At 43.4% G+C, this 24,568-nt stretch overlaps 1 pseudogene; it reads right to left on the reverse strand.

Annotated features, from left to right (window-relative positions):
• Window positions 1-690: 690 nt before the first annotated feature.
• LOC136536801 (uncharacterized) lies at window positions 691-24,145 on the reverse strand (annotated as a pseudogene).
• Between the last annotated feature and the right edge of the window lie 423 nt (window positions 24,146-24,568).

Below are 24,568 nucleotides of genomic sequence, written 5' to 3' on the forward strand. Positions count from 1 at the left end.
GTCCCCCTATTGCGGATACTTTACCATGTTTTCTCTTGCAGATGCTTTGCCACCGTGTTGCTCGAGCAGATACTTCACTGCCATAGTCTCATCACTTCTCAATGGATGTTTTGCCACCGCGGCTTCATCTCATTTGCTAACAGCCTTGCGATGATGTGTTTTTTCTTTGTAGGTCTAGCCAGTTAGGTTTGTGGTGGAGGGTCTCTCCTTTCCACATTTCTTTTTGTTCTATTGTCATTTAGATTCCTAACCACTTCCTCTGTGGTTCTATAACCGACACTATGGATTCTCCCGCAGTTGCGTTCTGTAAGTTGTTCTTTCGGCACTTCTTAATGAAATACACGTGAAGTCGTGTTCTCGAAATATTAAGCAGTGAGGTCACCGCTTGACCGCAATTCAACCACACACAACTTTGAACCAACCACTACTCATAAAACGCAAAGAAAACCTAACAAACCTTACTTGGAGAAAAAATGGGGATGGCAATAGAGGAAGAAACAAAATTGGATGGCAACCGCTGTGCTATTGAAGAGAAAAATTGTGGTGATGGAAAACTAGTTTGAATATATTACACAACATTACAAGTACTTGTGTCTTGACATGTTGACTTATACAGAGAGCTAATTCTTGTTGAGTAGACTGCCATGGCTGGCAGATGCTATATTACAAATGATTGCAATAGCAACTTACCTACCGTTTGCGCTTCCTGCTAGGTGATGTTGTATGCTGCTTCTGAGAGATGGGCGCCTCATCATCATCACAATATCTAGCAAGGTTAATGAACCTTTTGTAAGGGGGTATCCTTGATTCCCATGCGACTAGCTCAAACTCTGCCTTTGGTAGAACAGCTGAGCCATATATGAGCAGCCTGTTCATTTGGCTGTGGCTTGTCATAAATGATCGTAAATTTCTAGCCAGAATAGTATTTTTCTCTCACACAAACCAGCCAGCAGTACTTCTTCACGAACCAGCAACGATACGAACCAGCCAACCGAACAGGCTAGAGGTCTCCAAACATCACCTTGGGCAATCCGGTTTTGGAATCGTCAGCTTCACTATGAGGAGGCATCAGGCGAAGTGCGGCAGATGATGGCATTGAGCATGATGATGATGCAAGTATGGTTATGTCTATAGGACGATCTTTGTCCATGAGGTTCTTGGGATGCTCGCCGAACATAGAAAAGTTCTTCTGCATCGCGTTCCTGTACCTTTTTAATAGGCTGACCTAGAAGTGGACGTTCTGGTTTCTCCTGAGCATGTCAGCATAGACCGAAAATACAGACCCACATGGGTTTGTGAACACCGGGCTTATCCCGGCCGTTGGATCTATTGGACGGGTCCCATCTATAGCAGGTTTGGTCCGTTCTCTTTTGTCACATTTGTGGGGGTATTTTGGTCCACCAATTCTTTCCCAGGTTCCTTTCCCAGTACCCGCCCTGCCTTTTCAAAATGCAGAGGACCAGTTTCAGCACACCTTCTTTCCGCTTCCAATTGACCTGCAATGGAGCTGAATCCACCGTACACTTCTCACCTAGCCATGGCTCCACCTCCATCAGTGCCAGCAGCAGCTCCGCCGCCCAGGCTCTGCCTCCACCAGTGCCAGCAGCAGCTCCGCCGCCCATGGCTCCACCAGCACCGTTGCTATTCGAGCACTCGCCGTCGGCAAGCGTCGGGCCAATAATCATGCTCCAGGCGGAGCCCTCACCTGTGGCATCGATGGGTGCTTAGATCTACTCCAAACATATTCCAACAGCTAGGGTTCCACTAATCAGTTCCACAGGAGATTCAGTCCCTAAAGGGATAACATTTCATCAGGAGAAGGTAAGAATTGAAGACCAAGCTTATCATTTTTTAGGATTGATAGTTCAATTTATTAACATAGTATATGAAATCTCAGCAGTTAGCATCACAATCAGATTTGGGGTCAATCCTACTTCCAGGGCCAAACGTTTCTATAGACAAGACGGAATATTTTCACACGAATTCTAGAAACTTTACATCTGTAGATAACAATGGAGATACATTCCAAGAACCTGCAGGTATGTACCTTCATTTGTTTGTACCGAGAACCTCCATACATATTTCAGCCATAGGAAGGGGGTCCGGCAGGGGGACCCCTGTCGCCCATGCTGTTCATTCTCGCCATGGACCCGCTACAGCGCCAGCTAGACATGGCAACACAGCACGGTGTCCTCACTGCCTTGCCCCTGCCAGCGGCAAGATGGAGAACTTCCATGTATGCTGATGATGCATCAATTTTCATTAACCCACTCAAGGAAGATCTAGAGGCCACCACGATCATCTTGCACGAGTTTGGCAAAATCTCAGGCTTGCACATAAACTTGCAGAAGAGCTCAGTGCACCCAATTAGATGCCAAGATATTGACCTAGACCATGTCCTTCCTCCTTCCCTAGGCTAAGAGAATCCTTCCTGTGCTGCTATCTGGGCTACAACTACATACAAGATCCTTGTAGAAGGTCCATGTACAACCCCTCATCAAGCGCATCGGCCAGAGGCTACCAAGTTGGAAAGGCAAGATGCTAAACAGAGCGGGTAGGCTAACTTTGGTCACCACGGTTCTGTCTTCGATGCCGACATACCACCTCACAGAGTTTCCACTTGTGGCTTGGGCAAGAATAAAGATTGATAAAATCAGAAGGTCCTTCCTATGGAAAGGAGATAAGAACGCCAATGGGGGACACTGCTTGGTGAATTGGGCGACAGTGTGCAAGCCTAAGGAGCTAGGAGGAATGGGAGTGCCGGACCTGGAAAGATTTGGGAGAGCTCTTCACCTCCGATGGCTATGGATGGAATGGGTAGACGACTCAAAGCCATGGGTGGGAACGGATGTACCGTGCAACAACACAGACCGCCTCCTTTTCAACTCCTCTACCATAGTCACAATAAAAAATGATAACAAGGCTCGCTTCTAGCATCATAGTTGGCTTGGCGCCACACCTGTTCCAACTAGTGCGCAGGAAGAATAGGACAGTGAGTCAGGAACTATGGAATGGCAATTGGATCCGATCACTGTGGACGCATGTGACAACAACAACACAGCTCCAAGAATTTATTGGGATTTGGATTAGATTGCAAGGGGTGCAGTTGCAGTCTGATGTGCAGGACAATCATTTGGAAGTGGACAGCCGATGGAGTTTACTCCACACGTTCGGCATACATTATTCAATTCAGAGGATCCCATAAAAAATTCAAGCACGAACTCATCTAGAAGGAGCAAGCAGAAAACAAATGCAAAGTGCACGCTTGGATCCTAATGCACAACAAAGTCCTAACAACAAACAACCTGTAAAAGAGGGGATGGCCTCATCAGGAATATTGTGTTTTATGTAATGGACCTTTGGAAACAGGGCTTCATCTCTCTTTGCTTTGCCCCTTTGCAAAGGCCGTTTGGGGTGAAGTGTTATCTTGGGAAAATCTCATGGTGCAGCTGCCGCAGTAGGACCATGCCTGCATTGCTGAATGGTGGGAAGATGCAGCAAGCAAGTTCCCAACACAGGAACGCAGAGGTTTCAATGGTGTACTAATATATACTGTCTGGAACTTGTGGAAGGAGAAGAATAGGAGGATTTTTTAGAACGAGTTCAAGACGGCACAACAGGTTGCCTCATTGATCAAAGAGGACATTGTGCAAAGTCGAAGGGATTTTTCCTTTGTGGGGTGAAAAAATTGACGGCGAGAGGGGTGTATCTACTTTGGTCCTAGAACCGGTGTGATTGGCCCAATGGGTGCCATGTGTACATAAAACACTGTCTTTCCTAAACTTAATTGAGCGGTAGAGCTCTTGCCTTTTCTTTCGAAAAAACCTCCATACATATTATTGGTTTGGATCTAAAAAATAGCCATTGCTTCATTGAGTCTTGACTGCGAATTTTGAGTGACCTTTATATGATTTATGTGGCATTGTAAACTGGCAATGTTCCATTTAAGAATGCCTGTACTTATATGTTGCTCCACATTTTGTTAATTTACTCAACAAGTTTCCATAGTAGTATATGCCAGCCACTGGTAGGGTCATAGTAGTTTCATCACAACTATGTAAGGTCTATCTAGTTTACTAAGTTCCTTTAATGTCAGTGTCTGCTTCTAGACATGTGGTTTCCATCACAATTACCTCTCTGTACGGAAGCTATGTAACATGTTTTAATGTTGATTGATAGAATAATCTGCCTCAAGAACCTGCAAGTCACTGTTAATATATATTCTTAATATGATCCATTTTACATGATAGATTATAGACCATATTACTACTATTATGAGACATGTTTTAAAGTTGATTGATAGAATAATCTATCCAGTGATTTTATTTCAAATTGCAACAAGCACTATAATTTTTAGGTTTGGTACTTTCTTTCGCATTTCAGTGAGAAGGTTATGCTCATTTAATATCAAAAACACACAGAAGTTGGAAGTGTACAAACTTGGTTTGTAAATATATAGATTTCACTTATCTTGACCATTGTAATGTTGGAGGAAAAATGGCAAGCTAGACCAAATGCTTACTTGGAGCAGGTTAATCTGCATACAAAAATAAAAATAAATATATCCAGGATAATATGATAAGAAAACTGTTAGATATGTATATATTTAGGGGTTTAAATGTAATTGTACTGAGCTTCTTGCGACTATATATATGAAAGTCACCGCTTCCTAATGGAGTGAGGTGTTCTGCTCTCTCTTTGTCTTTCTACATGGTATCAGCCACCTAGGTTGTCTTCCTGCCCTCCCCCACCACCTCCACCACGCCGCTGCTTGCGTCAGCCCTTCTCCCCGCCGCCAATGTCGGCCGTGTGGCACCTCCCTTCTCTCCTTCCTCTATTTGTTTCCAGTGGCCTCTTCTCCCTCTGTTTCGGGCGGCCTCATATCCCTCCTCACGCACCCATCAGCTATGTGCGCGATCCTCTAATCTACGTGCACCTTCCTCTCCAGACCGCCTTCCACTCGTGCCTGATCTCCCATGCCGCCGCGCCGCTCGTTAGTCCTCCGCTCCTCCTCCCGCTCACGGCTAGGCACGCGCGTGTCTCCTCCGTGCGCGACACGCTCCATAGAGCTCATCGCCACGCGGACGCGCCTTCTCTCTCTGTCTCTTTGTGCATCCACGTGCATATCTCTTTTCTGCCTTCTGCGCGTCGTCTTCCCTCACGCTAGGACCCGCGCGTGGTCTTCCCTTCCGCGCGGGAACCGCGCCCTCCTATTCCACCTACCTCCCCTTCGCGATTGGAGCCTGAGCTATCCCCACTCTTCTCTCCCGTCCCCTCACGTTCTATGCTCTGCTCCCGTGCGACGCACGCTCCCGCGACATCCGCGTCTTGCCTCCTCGTCCCGCGTCCCCTCCGCTTGCGCAACACCCTGCTCTTCCCTGCGCGTGATCGTGCGTGGCTTCCTTCTTTCCCACGTGATGTGGTCTCCTTCTCATCGATCCTGTGACACAGTACTCCCTCCACTGCTCGCGATCGCGTCCCTTCCCCTGCTCGTGATCTCGCGCAGCGTGACTCATGCGGCCCGACTCTCCCCCTGCTACTCACGACCGAGCGTGTTCCCCGTCCTACCTATGACTCGCTCGCCCCTCCCTTCCTAGCGTGCCTCACGGACCTCCTCTCCCATCTCCTTCCTTGCGCTCGTGCAACTCGAATGCAAGACCTCTTCCCAGCCACTCCTTCCCTCTCTGCTGGTTTCCCGCTATCAGGCGCAACTCCCTCTTCTCACATGTGCAACCTTTCCACGCCCGCGCATCTCACAAACCGTGTCGTGTCCCACGCGCATCTGCTTCCACTCCACATTGGTCCACTCTACGCACCATGTCGGCCACTCACTCTACCTCTAGTCCTCTGCCTTGCCAGTAGCTGCAACACCCGGCCTAGCGCGGCCCCGGCATTCTTGGGCTGGCTCCGTAGACCCTTGCGGCCTTTATGCCCCCGCAAACTCGTCATCCGCCATGTCCACCGAAGTAGGCAAACCCTTGGGTCCTTGACACAGGCGTGACCTCCCATATGTCGACAACCGATGGTATACTTCTCTCTCGCCTTCCTTCCTCTCCTCTTCACATCACTGTGGGCAATGGCAACACTCTCCCTGTTTCATCACGAGGCACTGCTACTCTACCCACAACGCACTCAAATTTCATCTTGAATAATGTCCTTGTCATACCTTCATTAATTCGTAACCTTCTTTCTGTTCATCAATTTACTCGCGACTACCATTGTTTTGTCGAATTTGAAGCAATGGGTTTCTCCATTAAAAATCTCCACTCCGGGCAAGTGACCCTTCCTTGCAACAGTGATGGTGACCTCTACACTTTCCCAACTATCCCTGACATTGCCGCTACCCATGCCAACCTTGCTTTGTAGACAGCTTTGGGGCATCGCTGCCTCGGCCATTCTGCTCCTAATGCTGTTTGCACCCTACAGAATATGTCAGCCATCTCCTTTAATAAGCAAGATAACTCCCTATGTCATGCATGTTAGCTTGGCAAACACACAAGTCTACCCTTTGCTCCTTCAGCATGCACAACGTCAGAACCCTTTGCTCTCCTTCACTATGACGTCTGAACTTCTCTAGTCCTTAGCAACATGGGTTATAAATATTATTTGGTCATCCTTGATGATTTCACTCATTTCTACTGGACCTTTCCATTGCGCCAAAAATCTAAAGTCCATGGTCAATTTGTTGATTTTGTTGCCCATGTTCAGACTCAATTTAACTCTGTTCCCAAGTGTTTTCAGGCCGACAATGGCACCAAGTTCATCAATAATGACATGTCTACCTTCTTGGCGAGTCGTGGCATTCTGCTTCGCCATCTTGCCCCTACACTTCCCGGCAAAATGGCAAAGCTGAGCATATGCTTCGCACCATCAACAACACCATTTGCACCCTTCTTATCCATGCTTCCATGCCGCAAACCATCTGGGCCGAGGCACTTGCTACAACCATTATGTGCTTAATCAGCGCCCCTCTTCTTCTGTTGGAAACAAAATCCCATACCAGCTCCTTCATGGCACTTTCCCTGATTACTCCCACCTTCACATGTTTGGCTTCTATGTTATCCTAACCTCAGTGCCACAACTCCCCACAAATTTGCACCTCGTTCCGCTCCTTGCATTTTTCTCGGGTATCCATCTAACCACAAAGGGTTACCGGTGCATTGACATCCTTTCACGATGATTTATCATTTCCCGACATGTCATGTTCGACGAGTCGGTGTTTTCGTACGCTGCTACATCATCTGGTGCATCTTCACTTGAGTTTTTGTTGCAGGATGCTTCTTTCTACTGTGTCAGTCGCTCCACCTTCAGGTGTCGAGCAGCCACCCTCCTCTTCAGACGCTCCTACACCTTCTCCCTCTCTCAGCGAGGACGAGCAGCCCAACCCAGCGATCCTCTACGCTGGCCCCCTCCACCTACCCGATCACATCCCATCGGCTGCCCCTGCCCCTATGGAGAGGGTCCCTGCCACCGCACCACCACTAGGTGGGTCCTCTACTGCTTAAGCGCCTGGACAGATTGGGCCGATTTGGTCTCACCTACCAGCGGCAACCTCGACCGGTCCCCACGACTCAAGCTACAATGGCGCTGACTTCGGTGCCAATGGCGCCGTCCTCCTCCACTAACCCGGTGCCCACGGTGCCGCCCCCGACGTAGAATGTGCAACCAGCGCCCAGTGACATGGTCTTAGACCGATAGCCTACGTCCATTGGATCGCCTCAACCTCTCCACCATGACTGCCTCGCTAATTTCAGTGATCCCAACTGGCGTGCTGTGATGGCTAAGGAGTACAATGCTCTCATCACCAACAGTACCTGGCGCCTTGTACCTTGACTGCCTAGTGCCAATGTGGTCACTGGCAAATGGTTGTTTAGACATAAGTACCACTCCGACGGCTCCCCCACCCAACACAAGGCGCGTTGGGTGGTCCGTAGCTTCTCACAACAGGCCGGCATCGACTATGACCAGACGTTTAGTTTGGTTGTCAAAACGGCGACGATCGGCACCGTCCTCAGCATTGCCGCCTCACGTGCCTGGTCCATCCATGAGTTGGACGTGAAGAACGCCTTCCACCATGGCCACCTCGAGGAGACTGTCTACTGCCAGCAGCCATCTGGTTTCATCGACCTCGCCAAACCTGACTATGTTTGTCTCCTACAGAAGTCCTTATATGCACTCAAGCAAGCACCCAGGGCTTGGAACCAGCGCTTCGCCACATACATCTACAACATGGGCTTCAATGCGTCTGTGTCCGACGCATCTCTGTTTGTCTACAAAGATAGAGATCACTTCGCATACCTACTCCTCTACGTCGACGACATCATTCTCACAGCGTCATCCCAAGAGTTGCTACAGCTCATCACGGCATGCCTCCACTTCGTGTTCACCATGACGGATCTCGTCGACCTTCACCACTTCCTCGGCATCTGTGATGCGCGGCAGCTTGGGGTTGTTCTTGTCGTAGCATTAGTGCGCCGTCGACCTTCTCCGGCGGGCTAGCATGTCTGAATGCAATCCCACTGCCATGCTCGTGGACGTGAGGAACAAGCTGTCCGCCACCACAGGAGCCCCAGTGGCTGACCCCTCTGAGTACCGGAGTCCGCTAGTGCCCTTCAGTACCTCACTCTAACATGGCCTGATTTGGCATATGCTGTTTAGTAGGTGTGCTTGTTCATGCTTGATCCCCGCGAGCCTCACCTCGCGCTTATCAAGCGCATCCTCCAGTACATCAAGGGCTCCCTCTCTGCCGGTCTTCACCAAGGCTCCGGACCCGTCGGCCATCTCACCGCCTACTTTGACGCTGACTGGGTGGGCTGCCCCAACACACGTCGCTCCACCTCCGGCTTTTGCATATTCCTTGGCGACAACCTAGTGTCCTGGTCTGCCAAGTGACCGAACACTGTCTCTCGCTCTAGTGCTGAAGCAGAGTACCGTGTTGTCGCCCATACCATTGCTGAGTGCTGCTGGCTACGTCGGCTTCTACAGGAGCTCCATCTACGGCTTCCCTCCACCACGGTTGTCTTCTGTGACAACGTCAGTGCTATCTACATGACAACCAACCCTGTTCATCACTGACGGACCAAGCACATCGAGATCGATATCCACTTCGTTCGTGAGAAGGTCGCGCTTGGTGAAGTTCGTGTACTACATGTGCCATCCTCGCATCAGTTCGCGGACATCATGACTAAGGGTCTGTGTGTACAGTTGTTCACTGATTTCCGGTCCAGTCTATCAGTCCGTGAACCTCCTGCTACGATTGCGGGGGTGTTAGATATGTATATATTTAGGGTTTAAATGTAATTGTACTGAGCTTCTTGCGACTATATATATGAAAATCACCCCTCCCTAATGGAGTGAGGTGTTCTACTCTCTCTTTGTCTTTCTACAAAAACTAATCTAACAGCAGATAAGAACAAAAGCTCCTAGCAGCGGTTGAAAACAGAGGCCTCATTACCATTTTGCACTGTAGACATGTAATTAATTAATTGAACGTAACATTGGGCCAAATGTAATACCTAAAACATTTGTTAAAAGAACCAAATCAAACGTTTACAAATTGTAATGATGCAGTAAAATACTAAACAATCCAAATATTATTTTTTTTAAAAATATGTAAATGTTCATTTTGTAGAAAAAATCAACAATAACCTAAGCTGTAGATCTGTTTCGGCATAAGGCCTAGACTCGTTGATCATGTGCTTATTGGTGCTAGAACTGTACAAGCTAGTAGTCATCAAAGAAGATCCTAGGATTTCAATCAAGAAACAAAAAGGAAAAACTAATCAAGAATTTGATCATAAGGAAATAACTTTTTTTCTGAGGATAAGAGCAAAACAATTCAACAGAAAAATTAAATCCATGAAGAACAAATACCAAATCTGAAGACATAGACCTGAATTCCTAGGTAAAAAAAATTAGAGGGAGAGAGGAGCCACGGAGAGAGAGATGGAGAGAGATGAGAGAGAGGAGCGGCGGCGGGGAGAGAGACGAGAGAGAGGAGAGCGGCGTCCAGGAGAGAAAGAGGAGAGTGGCGGCGGGGAGAGAGAAGGGTAGACCAGAAGTGTGGTGACCAAATTACCCTTATATGCTGGGAGAGAAAACTGCCGACTGGTACGCATCTCAAAGCAGTCCAAAGCAACGTATGGTCCAGATAACCCTGGTGTCTGCAGGGGCATGTGAAATTTTTGGGTTGGCTGTGATGAGCGACCCTCCAAGGCCAGAGCTACTGCTAGATCTTCAGCTACTACTGCTAACTGAGGGTGTTCTTCAGGGTTTGTGCTTCCAAATGCAAGAGCCTTGAAGAGGTAGCTATACTCCTCGTGGGACAAGCAATTCAGATGTGGTCCCAAACCGCCATAGTTCTGCAATTCTGCTTATGATTATGATCTTGCTTCCTCTCCCCATCTGCTTATTTACTGATGAATAAAAATTCAACCAGCCCTCCTTATCCACATCTGATGTAAACTCGACGACGACCAAGGACCTCCCTGCTCCTATACTACCTGGTGCTCCATAATTCTCCAGATGTTCTCACCACTCATGTTGAAAATTGACGATAATTTCGACCTGACCTTCTCATTATTGCACACATGCGCAACTAGGGTTTTCTTACCCAGTTTACTGCCTCCACTACTAGAGAACAGACTTTAGAACGATGTTCCAATTTGACATTAGCCTCGGTATTTTTTGCCCCCGGGACTAAAGGACCCTTTAGTCCCGGTTGGTAATACCAACCGGGACTAAAGGTCCCTGCCCAACGGTCGTCCGCGGGGCAGGGTCTTTAGTCCCGGCTGGTATTACCAACTGGGACCAAAGGTAAACCTTTAGTCCCGGTTGGTAATACCAGCCGGGACTAAAGCTTTTAGTCCTAGTTTGGGTGATGCCCCGGGAATAAAGATTAATCTTTAGTCCCGGTTTGGACCCCTAACCGGGACTAATAATCCCGGCCTATAATTCAGCTCATTTCTTCCTCCCCGAGCCCGAGCCATTCCATTCAAACTCACTGCCTCTGTTTTTCAGCTTGCTGTTGTTCTTGCTCTCTCTCCCTCCATTGGTGTTGCTCTTCGATTTTAGAGGTAACAAACTTAATCCTCTTATGTTTTATTAGTAGCTTATCTCATTTTGCGATGTAGATGCATGTGTAACTTTATATGTTGGACTTTATTATGATTTTATATGTAAACTTAGAAAATTGTAGAAAATCCGTACTAGTTGAACTTGCGGACCGTGTTCAGCTCGGCGAGCATGTTCTCTGCTGAGTGGTAACGGACGTCAAGGAGGAGCTTTGATTCTACGAGGGAGAGCGGCAACGGTCGTGGAAGACCGTGTTCCCTTTCTCGTAGAATCGGAGCTCTTTCTTGGTCAAGTACGGTGCCGTCCGGTGGAGAAATGCTCACCGAGTTGATCACGTAAGCAAGGTCAACTAGTACGGATGATTATTTATTGAAACATGTTTTTGAGCTATAATTTGATGGATATTTGATAACTTCAGACCTACAAATGTCATCTACAAATGTTACTATCCTCGGCAACCTAAACGTCCGCGAGCTCGCCGATATCGAGCAGGTCACTTAGAATTATTTTTTCCATGAAATGAACTACTTAAAAATCATGCCTTTTTTTAGAATTAAATTTTCCATGAAATGAAAAACTTAGTAAATAGTTAGAAAATTATAGAAAATCCGTACTAGTTGAACTTGCGGACCATGTTCAGCTCGGCCAACATGTTCTCTGCCGAGCGGTAACGGACGTCAAGGAGGAACTTTGATGCTACGAGGGAGAGCGGCAACGGTCGTGGAAGACCGTGTTCCCTTTCTCGTAGAATCGGAGCTCTTCCTTGGCCAAGTACGGTGCCGTCTGGTGGAGAAATGCTGGCCGAGATGATCACGTAAGCAAGGTCAACTAGTACGGATGGTTATTTATTGAAACATGTGAAATCCATACTAGTTTTGTTTAAATATATCATTTTAGAAAATATGAAATTTATACTAGTTTACAAAAATAAGTATAGAAAGTAGATGACAACTGGTACCGGATCATCGGCCTCTCGTTCGGTTGCGAAACGACTGAGGCCAGAACTCTCTCTCATTATCTGCGGCAAGTGTAAGCAGAAGATTGTGATGGAGTACTGAGTCAAGAGACAGGGACCCAACAAGGGTCGTGTTTTCTACAAGTGCCCGGATCGCGATGTGAGTTTCTTACGCATTTTATCTTTATGGCTAATTGACCTGCTTTTCTTGAATATTTTTGACTAAATATTTTTTGGCTTTAATTACAGTGGGAGGGCAATGGATGCGATGGTTGGTACTGGGAGGAAGATTATGCTACATACGTGTAGAATTTGGGTGCGCTTGAGGTAGCGGCTGCTGCTGATGAGGCAGTGAGCCAGCAGGAGAAGCTTATTGATATTCAACAGAAGAATGATTTGTCTGTTTTAGTTGCGTACGATCACGAAATAATTATGTTACTGAAGTGCATTGTAGTTTTAGTTTGTTTAGTGATAGTTGGGATTGCTTACGTTGTAGCCAGACTTAGTTAATTAATCAACCGTGTGTGTGTCATTTATGTTGTGTAATAAAATACTAAATTATGTTCAAGGTTTTCATAATTTGTCGTGTAATACAGATTATGTCACGCCATTGGATGTACAATGTCGATCGCCGCTCCCAAGACTTTATTGAGGGCTTGCACTATTTCTTAGGTGTGGCTGAGGCAAATAAGCGGGATGGTTTCATGTGCTGTCCATGTGCCCTATGTAAGAATTTAAAGGAATATTCAAGCTCAATGAGTCTTCATTCACATTTGCTTAAGTCAGGTTTCATGTCAAACTATATATGTTGGACTAAGCATGGAGAAAGTGGGGTCATGATGGAAGAAGGTGAAGGAGAAGATTTAGACATTGATGACATTATTGCTCAGTATGGTGCCTTTGATGATACTACAATGGGGGGAGATGAAGAAGAGGTAGCGGTAGAAGATGATCTCGGTGATGCTCTTGGCGATGCCATTCGTGATGCACAACAAGAATGGGAAAGTAAAAAAGAGAAAGTTAAGTTCGAGCGTATGCTTGAGGATCATAGGAAGTTGCTATACCCGACGGCCGAAGAGGGGCAAAAAAAGTTGGGTACAACACTGGAATTGCTACAGTGGAAGGCAAAGAATGGTATATCCAACAAGGCATTTGGGAATTTATTGAACCTCATAAAGAAGATGCTTCCGAAGCCAAATGAATTGCCCACCACTACGTACGAAGCAAAAAAGGTTGTCTGCTAATTGGGATTAAAAATCCAGAAGATACATGCATGTCCTAATGACTGCATCCTCTACCATGGCAATGAATACAAGAATTTGGATGAATGCCCGGTATGTAAAGCATCGCGGTATAAGATCAGGCGCGATGATCCTAGTGACGTCGAGGGTGAACAACGTCCTAGAAAGAAAATCCCTACCAAGGTTATGTGGTATGCTCCTATAATACCACGCTTAAAACGTTTGTTCAGAAATAAAGACCATGCAAAGTTGTTGCGGTGGTATAAAGAAGACCGTAAGGTAGACAATATGCTGAGACACCCAGCTGATGGGTCCTAGTGAAGAGCGATAGACAGAGAATTTCTAGAGTTTGCAAATGAGGCTATAAACTTAAGGTTCGCCTTAAGTACAAATGGTATGAATCCTTTTGGAGAGCAGAGCACTAGTCATAACACTTGGCCAGTTACTCTATGTATCTACAACCTTCCTCCATGGTTATGCATGAAGCGGAAGTTCATTATGATGCCGATCCTCATCCAAGGTCTGAGACAACCTGGCAACGATATTGATGTCTATCTAAAGCCATTAGTTGAAGAACTTCTAGTTTTATGGAACAAACTAGGTGTACGTGTCTGGGATGAGTACAAACAAGAACACTTTGACCTACGAGCAATATTGTTCATAACAATCAATGATTAGCCTACTTTAAGTAATCTTTCAGGTCAGACAAACAAAGGATATAATGCATGCACACATTGTTTTGATGACCTTGACAGTATATATTTGAAAAGATGTCGAAAGGTCGTGTACCTTGGCCATCGTTGATTCCTTCCGTTGAATCACCAAGTAAGAAAGAAAGAGAAGCATTTTAAAGGTAAGCCAGACCATCGGAAGAAGCCTCATAACCGAACCGAGGAAGATGTACTCGCAATGGTCAAGGATGTGAAAGTAGTATTTGGAAAGGGACAAGGCAGTGAATCTGTTCCCAAAGATGCTAAGGGACATGCACCCATGTGGAAGAAGAAGTCCATCTTTTAGGAGCTACCCTATTGGCAAGTCCTAGAGGTCCGCAACGCAATCGACGTGATGCACCTGACAAAGAATCTTTGTGTGAACCTGTTAGGATTCATGGGTGTGTACGGGAAGCCAAAGGATTCACTTGAAGCACGCCAGGACTTGTAGGGCATGAAAGAACGAGACAACCTTCATCTAGAGAAGACAGATAATGGACGTCATTACTTAAGTCCTGCTAGCTACACGCTTAGCAAAGAAGAGAGGGACAGCATGTTCAAATGTCTAAGCAGCATCAAGGTCCCATCGGGATTCTCCTCTAATATAAAGGGTATAATAAATGTGCCAGATAAGAAATTCCTAAACTTAAAGTCCCATGACTGCCACGTGCTTATGACGCAATTGCTTCCAGTTGCTTTAAGAGGAATTCTACCTCCACATGTACGTTTAGCCACCGTGAAGCTATGTGCATTTCTCAATGCAATTTCTTAGAAGGCAATCAATCTAGTGGAACTAGCTACTCTACAGAATGATGTGGTTCAATGTCTTGTCAGCTTTGAGTTGGTGTTCCCTCCATCCTTCTTTAATATCATGACACACATCCTAGTTCATTTGGTGAAGGATATTAGTATTCTTGGACCTGTGTTCTTACATAGCATGTTCCCCTTCAAGAGGTTTATGGGAGTCTTGAAGAAATATGTGAAAGTCCATTCTAAGCCTGAAGGAAGCATCACCCAGGGCTATGGAACAAAGGAGGTCATTAAGTTCTGTGTTGACTTTATTCCTAACCTTGCCCCGATTGGTGTTCCCGAATCACGACACGAGGGGCGACTTAGTGGTAAAGGAACTTTAAGGAAGAAAACATATATCGGCATCGAAGACGATTATTTCAATAAAGCACACTACACAGTTCTTCAGAACTCATCATTGGTGCATCCGTACATCGAGATACATAAGGAGTTCTTACGATCCAAATTTCCAGGGAAGACTGAAGCTTGGATTAGGCATCAGCACACGGAAAGTTTCAGTGGTTGGTTGCGAAAAGAATGTCAAGGCGATGACAATATTGATGAGCAACTGTATTTGTTGGCTAGGCAGCCATCGTGGCATATCCTCACGTACCAAGGGTATGAGATAAATGGAAATACATTTTACACAGTTGCCCAAGATAAAAGGAGCACCAATCAAAATAGTGGTGTTCGCATAGATGGAACAGATCCAAATGGGAATATACAAATATATTATGGCCGCATAGAAGAGATATGGGAACTAGACTACGCACCTAATTTTAAAGTCCCTTTGTTCCGGTGCCAATAGGTGAAGCTGACCGGAGGAGGGGTAACAGTCGACAAAGAGTATGGAATGACAACAGTGGACCTCAACAATATTGGGTACAAAGAGGAACCATTCGTCCTTGCTGCCGATGTGAGTCAGGTGTTCTATGTGACAGACATGTCTACAAAATCAAAGAGAGGAAAAAACGAAGACATCAACTCAATGATCAATGAGCCAAAGCGCCACATAATTCTTTCTGGGAAAATAAATATAGTGGGAATTGAAGACAAGTCAGACATGTCAGAAGATTACGAAAGAAATGTCTGAATTCCACCCTTCATAGTGAAGAAAGATCCAAGCATCATGTTAAATGATGAAGACACTCCATGGTTACGATAAGATCATAACCAAGGGTCATACGTCAAGAAGAAATTCACTGTTGTGCCCGCATGATACAACGATGCATGTTTAATATATTATGTTTTAGAGGCGGATATTATGTAATATGTTATGACTTCACAATTGTAGATCTTGCTGAGATGATCAAACTTGGTATTCAAAGTTTTTTCATCTGAGGTCATTTAGTGTCTCATTTGAGCAAGTTTGACCAAGTTAAATTTGGTCAAATAAAAAAACAACACTTTGACTCTAGTATTATGAACTCTAAATGACTTCAAACTGAAAAGTTTTGAATACCAAGTTTGTTAAACTCAAAAAGATCTACAATTGTTGTTTTGGTCAACTTTCCATTTGAGAAAGTTTGGATGGTTCAAATTTGTGATTTTTAAATTTCAACGCCTACAAACTAGTTTTCGGGACCCTAGATTGTCTCAAATTGAAAAGTTTTGAATACCGAGTTTGTTAAGCTCATCAATATATACAATCCTTATATAGGCCATTTTTTCATTTGAGAAAGCTTGAATAAAATGTAGTTCAAATTTCACAAGTGTGTGACATAGTTTTAGAAAGTATATATGAGATTCAAGAAGTTGTGACTAGTGTTTGATAAAAATTTCTCAAATGGGAAAATAAGATATGTAACAATTGTAGATCTTGCTGAGATGATCAAACTTGGTATTTAAAGTTTTTTCATCTGAGGTCATTTAGTGTCTCATTTGAGCAAGTTTGACCAAGTCAAATTTAGTCAAATAAAAAAACAACACTTTGACTCTAGTATTATGAACTCTAAATGACTTCAAATTGAAAAGATTTGAATACCAAGTTTGTTAAACTAAAAAAGATCTACAATTGTTGTTTTGGTCAACTTTTCATTTGAGAAAGTTTGGACGGTTCAAATTTGTGATTTTTAAATTTCGACACCTACAAACTAGTTTTCAGGACCCTAGATTGTCTCAAATTGAAAAGTTTTGAATACCGAGTTTGTTAAGCTCATCAATATATACAATCCTTATATAGGCCATTTTTCATTTGAGAAAGCTTGAACAAAATATAGTTCAAATTTCACAAGTGTGTGACATAGTTTTAGAAAGTATATATGAGATTCAAGAAGTTGTGACTAGTGTTTGATAAAAATTTCTCAAATGGGAAAATGAGCTATGTAACAATTGTAGATCTTGCTGAGATGATCAAACTTGGTATTCAGAGTTTTTTCATCTGAGGTCATTTAGTGTCTTATTTGAGCAAGTTTGACCAAGTTAAATTTGGTCAAATAAAAAAACAACACTTTGACTCTAGTATTATGAACTCTAAATGACTTCAAATTGAAAAGTTTTGAATACCAAGTTTGTTAAAATAAAAAAGATCTACAATTTTTGTTTTGGTCAACTTTCCATTTGAGAAAGTTTGGACGGTTCAAATTTGTGATTTTTAAATTTCGACGCCTACAAACTAGTTTTCGAAACCCTAGATTGTCTCAAATTGAAAAGTTTTGAATACCGAGTTTGTTAAGCTCATCAATATATACAATCCTTATATAGGCCATTTTTCATTTGAAAAAGTTGTAGAACAAAAAATACTATATTTTCTCTATTTTTATAGGTTCAACAAAAAATTCCTGTTAATTTTGGTCAAAAACCGAGAAAAAATTAAAACATTGACGTTATAATAATGTGATCATAAATTTTCTATCGAATAATATTAGTTTTATTAATTTTAAGTTACAAATATATTTTTGCATTAACAAAATACTTAGTATTAGTAACATTTATATTCTATATTCATAAAAGAAATTAAAAACTTTAGGTTACAAAATTTTCCTATTTACAATAAATAATTAGTTAATCAATAGTATTTTTCAAAATAAATATTGCAAAGTATTGAAGTTGCTATGGAATTAATTGATTAACCTAGTATTAAACAAAATCAAAATCCCAGGCCTTTTCAATTACGCTGGCGGGTTGGCAAAATTTTTAGGGCTTCAGTCCCGGCCCAGACCAAGAACCGGGACTAAAGGGTGGGCGGCAATTTCGGTGCCCGTCAAAAAATACCTTTAGTCCCGGCTGGTAACACCAGCCGGGACTAAAGGACATTTAGTCCCGGCTGGTAATACCAACCGGGACTAAAGGTCCAACCCTTTAGTCCCGGTTGGTCTTACCAGCCGGGACTAAATGTCCTTTAGTCCTGGCTGGTGTTACCAGCCAGGACTAAAGGGTCGCGGGCTATATATATTGAACGTCTGTTCTGTTCATCTTCGATCTCGCCTCCGTCGCTCAGCCTCGCCTGGCCGCGCCATCCGCCGTCGTCGAGCTCGTCTCTGCCGCGCCGCTGTCGTCGTCTACCCCCGCCCGGCCGCGCCATTCTCCAGGCCCGCATCACCGCATCCCGTCTCCGCCGCTGCACCTGACCCCACCCTCCGTCGCCGACGCTTTCTGTGCGCCCACGCCGTACGGCCTCCGTCGAACTCGATCTTGATCTGCTGCTCTCGATCGGCCATGTTTTTTAGATTTTTTTTACAAAGTCTCAGCTGTATGTTAGATTAAAATGTATGTTAGATTAAAATGTATTAAATTTTAATTAGTAGTTTATTGTTAGTTTTTTAGTTATTTTTAGATAGTTTTTTATATATTAGATTTAAATGTATTAAAATTTAATTAGTATTTTATTTAGATAGTTTTTTAGATAGTTTTTTATTATAGTTTTTGATATATGTTAGATTAAAATGTATTATCTATTACTAGTTTATCTAATTTCATGCTAGATTTATTTAATTGGATTTAGTAATTATATATTCTATCTCTCTATATATATTATATCTAGAGAGAGATTCTATATGTATACATATGTACTTAATTATTTCTATATGTATATATACATATACTTATTTTTATGTGTTGAGAGAGAGAGAAAATTGTATCTAGAGAGACATTCTATGTACATGTATCACATGCATATCTAGAGATATAGACATATACACTTATTTCTATGTGTTGAGAGAGAGAGAAAATATATTGTATCATTCTATGTGTATATATACATGTACTTATTTCCATGTTGATGAAATATTATGTGTTATTATATTTAATTGGATTTAGTAATTCTATATGTGTTATCACATGTACTTATGTTATGTACCATAGTAATTCTATCTATGTGTTATCTTAAAGATACAAATGACTACTCCGAATGATAACTTGAGTGATGACATAATGGCGGATATTATCAACGCCGGCACCAATGTGGATGTAGATGACACGAGTCAGTACTTTGCTGATTATGAGGATATCCTGAATATGCCGGTGGTTGAAGATCAACAAATTGTCGCGCAAGAAAATACTAGCGAGGTATATTCGATTATCTATCATCTCTTATAGATGCATGTGTATGTATATTTGTTGTTAATCGTTGTGTTTCTACTCATGTAGCCGGTCTCTGGATCTACATCAACCACCGACAAAAGTAGGAAAGTCCGAGGGCTAAAAAAGCTATTAGAGGGCCATTTCATAATATCAGAATTCAACACCGACACCGGCAAACCATTGGGACCACATGCTCAGACATATGTCAATCAATGTGGGTTCATTGTAAGGGATAGGATCCCAATTAGTGCTCATGAATGGAAGTAGAAGATATCCGCTCCTAATGTTAGTTTTGTATCTGATCGTGACAAGAACCTAGCTTGGAGAGATATCACTCAGTATTTCACATTACAAGCAGATGATGCTTTGAAGGAGCTAGTGAGGGATTGGACAATGAAGAAGATGGCAACATTGTTCCAGAGTTGGAAGAAGACATTGTATAAAAAGTTTATCTTGAAGAATGCTACGCCGAATTTCAATGCTAAGGCGTTTGTCAAGTTGGAGTCCCATTGGGATGCCTTCGTAGAATACAAGACATCCCAAGACAGTGAGGAACGTGTGATGAGGAATCGGTAGAATGCCCGACAGAAGCAATACCATCATCGCATGGGATCAGGTGGTTATAAGAGTGCTATTCCCAAGTGGTAGAACCTAGAAGCAGAGATTACTGCCAAGGAATCATACCTGAAACAATAGAGAAGAACTGGCCTCAACGCGCGAAGAATTGGTTCTACGCTCATGGGGGAAGCCTAGACCCAGACACTGGCAAGCTAATTTTCAGCCAAAAAATTGAGAGAGCAACACAGAGACTAGCTCGTGCTAGGGAAGAAGCTGATAGTGGTGTTTTTAAGCCCAACAGAGAGAAGGATGAATTGACATATGCCCTAGAGAATCCCAAACATGGTGGTCAAACAAGAGGCTATGGGGCGGTTCCGTGGCTACACGCATTCCCAGCAGACAAGGATACCTACAGAAGCCGCCAGAGAAAGAAGGATGAGGAGGTAGAATGAATCCGTGCATTGGAGCAATTTGTTGATGAGTCACAACAAGCATTGCTTGAATCACGTGAACGAGAAAAATCTCTTGAGGCAAGAATGCAGGAGGAGATCAAGAGGCAAGTGCAGCTAGCAATGAGTCAAATGCAATCGCAATCAACGCTGGGAGTCACCATTAGCCCCGTTGGTCAGATGAAAAGCAGTTGTGCTTCTACGGAGCTGTCAGTTATTCAAGACGACGTTGGGTTGCACTTCCCTGTTGATGACATTACCAAGCCTCTAACAACATGTGAGCTACACATTCTAGATGGTAATAATGCATCAATCATGGTGGCTGTCGGGGTTGTATCTCCAATAGACCGAACAAAGACACCAAGAATCCATGGGTCAGTTATTCAACCTGGATATGCTAGCGTCTCGGTCGATAGAGTGCTCAAAGGTTATAGCAATGTTCCTCTTGACATTGAAGGTGGTGATGGGGAGAAGACACTAGGAGAAGCAGAGAAGACATTTATTTAATGGCGCAAACGCTTCATCATCATTCCTGGGGCGCCACCGCTTCCCCTACCTCACCCTAGGTATGAATGAAAGTGAATGAAATATTATTTTCCATTAATTTTCTATTGGCTTAAAAAATAATTGACACACAACTTGTTTTTGTAGCAGGGTCTCCCCCTAGCCTAGCCTAATCATTCATTCCCCATCTCATCACAGTGTCACGGGGGGCGAGACGACTTCATCCCCACGGCGATCGCCAACTCCTACACCGGCCCCATCGCCTCCACAACAATCTCCAACTCCTACACCGGCCCCACCGCCTCCACAACGATCTCCAACGCCTCCACACCGGTCTCCACCAACACCAGCCACATCGCCTCCACGTCGGTCTCCAACACCGCCCCCACCCCCTTCACAGCGACGCACTACAAAGACGTCTAAGGTCCCGACGGCAAAGAAGACCCCAAGAAAAAGAGTTATTTCTCAAGAAATACTTTCTGAAAAGACTGATGAGCAAATAGCAGCTGAAGAAGACAAAAAAGTGAAAGATTTTTTATAGATACCAAAAAGAAGAGTCAAGCGAAGCTTAAGGAGAAGCCGTACTTTTACCTACCACGAGAGGTGCTGAGGCAGAAGGTCGATGCTCACAAGAAAAAGATGATTGAACTTCGTAAGCCTTCGCCACTATCAGACTATGACCGCTCTCTCGTGAAGTCACATGATGCAGATAAGAAAAGGAAAAGCGCATCAGGGAAGGATGTCCCACAGCTCGAACAACAGAAGCAACCAATGCAAAATCTTGTTGTTGCTAATCAATATGGTTCCAACATAGAAGTCTATCGACCAGACAACTTTAGAGAAGTGTCGGTTCAAGCCCTTAATGTTTTTTTCAAGATACTGGTTTAACCTTGGATCAATTGACGGGCAAAGCTTCAATCCAGAACCTGAAAGTTGATACCTGGAAGACTTATAAATATGGCAAAAGTCTGTACAACCCTGCGGCTCTGAATGAATTGGGTACGCAAATGTACTTGCTTAACAAGTGGTATATGCAGGCGTGTGGCAGGGGTGAGTAGTGCATCTTTATCAGATTTAGAGACCATCATTACTTCCGTGGCGATGACATCTTACATATTAGTTTTGAAGAATTGCATCAACTATACCACATGGACGCTCTGGACAAATCAATCATTAGCTCCTTTTGTTTATAAGTGATTCTTACTTTTATTTAATAAACTCACTTCCATGCGTACGTGTATATAATTATCCTCACATGTAACTTATATTTATATACAGATTGCAGATGTCAGAGCTCCAAAGAATACAAGACACCAGTGTTGGCTTCATTGATCCTTATATCGTATTCAAAACCGGTATTATTGTCAAGGAGCGATGGGTATCTGAAGCACAGGAGAATATCATGATGTTCTTCATGAAGCAGCACGATAAGACAACAATATTTTTCCCATACAACTTTGAGTAAGTGTTAATAATAATGTAGTCTACACATTTTATGTAATATCAATACAACTTATATGCATGTACGTGTGTGTATAAACCAATGCAGTTTTCACTGGATACTCATTGTCATTGAGTTAAACTCAAGTCGGTTACTAATCTTTGACTCATTGAGAAAAGAACGGGCACTATACCAAGATATGATAGACATTATCTAGGAGTAATTTCGATCTCTCGCGCACAACTATTATTGAATAGACTTTGCCATAATTTATTAACGATCGTACATTATTGGTCGCACAGGGTTTGAAAAGAGTTTATTCGGCAACATCGCAAGGATTGCAAGGCACCACTTAATGTAGTTGAAATACCAGTAAGTTGTACTATATACACTTCCCCACGTGTTTAATTACTATATCGCACTTCAATTTACGTGTGAGATGATGAGAATAATCTTCTTCTCGTACAGTAGTGTTTGCGGCAGGAACCAGGTAATAACTTGTGTGGATACTACGTTTGTGAATTTATCACTGCGCACATAAGAAGAACTCCTGAAGATGTCCTCAGAGTACGTATATATCAATTTTTATTTATTTTTAAATGAATATATATACATATATGTGTATTAATACTTTTTCTTTTATTTCAAATGCAAGACTGAATGGTTGAAACGAAGGGTCATGCAAAAAGACCATCTGAAAGCAGTTCAAGAGTCAATAGCAGGATATCTTCTAGAAAAAGTGCTAAATCCCAACGGCGAGTTCTACTTTGATCCTAAGGAATAAATGATGTAAATTAAATATTTATTGATATCGTTATTTTCGAGAACAAGATTATGAAAGTGTTGTATATATACATATATATATATATATATATATCTATAATATATATAGTTTCATACTTTATTCGAATATAATAATGCTCAAGATGAGAATTAGATGTAATTATACGCATGCATGTATTTATATTAGCAGCGTAGAATACGTACATAAAAACATATTATATATTAAACAAATATATGTAACTGAACTGAAAACAAATTAAACAAAAAAAAAGAAAAAGAAAAGGAACCTTTAGTCCCGGTTGGGGTTACCAACCGGGACTAATTACCAACCGGGACTAATGGGTGCGCCAGGTTTGCTCGGCTGGAGGGCCTTTAGTCCCGGTTGGTGTTACCAACCGGGACTAAAGGTCCCTCTTTAGTCCCGGCTCGATGACCCGGGACTGAAGGTTCCACCTTTAGTCCCGGGATCGTTGTCCTGGCGTGATAACCAGGACTAAAGGCTGTTACCGTCCAGGACAACAAGTCCATCCTGTAGTAGTGCTCCAAGAATTGGAAGAACAGCCGGAGAAATGGGGGGCATATTTTCTTGTAGCAAGAAATTGATGACGCGCTGCTTTTCCACATGACGACCAAACATGAAGTGATCGATGTAAACATACGAGTCGTAGGGGCCACGGAACATGCGCTCGCACCCCCCAAGAAGCAACACAAACTCTTGCATATTGGAAACAGTAGACTCTAGATTATCCAGTGTAATTTGAAGCTCATTTATGTCTGATGAAGTGCACATCATGGCACGGAGTCTTCGCTTAATACAAGTGGTGAAGGACAATTAATTGAAGTTACTGCTAACCTCGCTTTCAGTCGTGGAGGAGCGACAACGAGTAGTCCTGGTAGCCTTGGTACATGACCTCCACAAGCTTCTTGAGCTGAAGCAGCATCTTTGAGTTGGTGATGTATCGTACCTCGGCCTCCTCCACGATCATATGAGCTCTAATAACTAGATCTTGCAGCCTTTTCATCTTCTTCCCCAACTGCTCTTCACTTTTGTACTCGTTGAACAAGAAGGACATGAACCGGTTAACGAGTTCACCTGCAACTGCAGATACAAGCAGCTCCATCTCAATGTTCTTTCTTCGCTAGCTGCGCCTCTCTCTCTCGCTGAGATCTCTGAAAGTTTGAGTGTATTTATCCTTTGAATTCGGTTTTTTATGTGGACGAGAGCAGACCTGAGTTCGGTCAACGAATGCTACCTGCTACGCGTTGGAACATCAATTGCCACCTATAACCATGTTCATTTGTTTGGTTTCTTCAGTGGCCAGGGAACAGGAGCCAAGTCAGGAGATAAAATACAGCCAGCAGGATCGGTCCAAACACACACAGTACTAACTATGATAATAGAATACTACGAAAAATGTTAATAGCAGATGATATAGTCGCATAATTGTATCACCCGGTTTTTAGAATAAAACCAAATACACATCATATGTGAGTTCAGAAAGTCAAATCTCACATATAGCTACAAATAAAGGTAATATCAAAAG

This window comes from Miscanthus floridulus, chromosome 2, assembly GCF_019320115.1.
Source record: "Miscanthus floridulus cultivar M001 chromosome 2, ASM1932011v1, whole genome shotgun sequence".
Classification (NCBI taxonomy): domain Eukaryota; kingdom Viridiplantae; phylum Streptophyta; class Magnoliopsida; order Poales; family Poaceae; genus Miscanthus; species Miscanthus floridulus.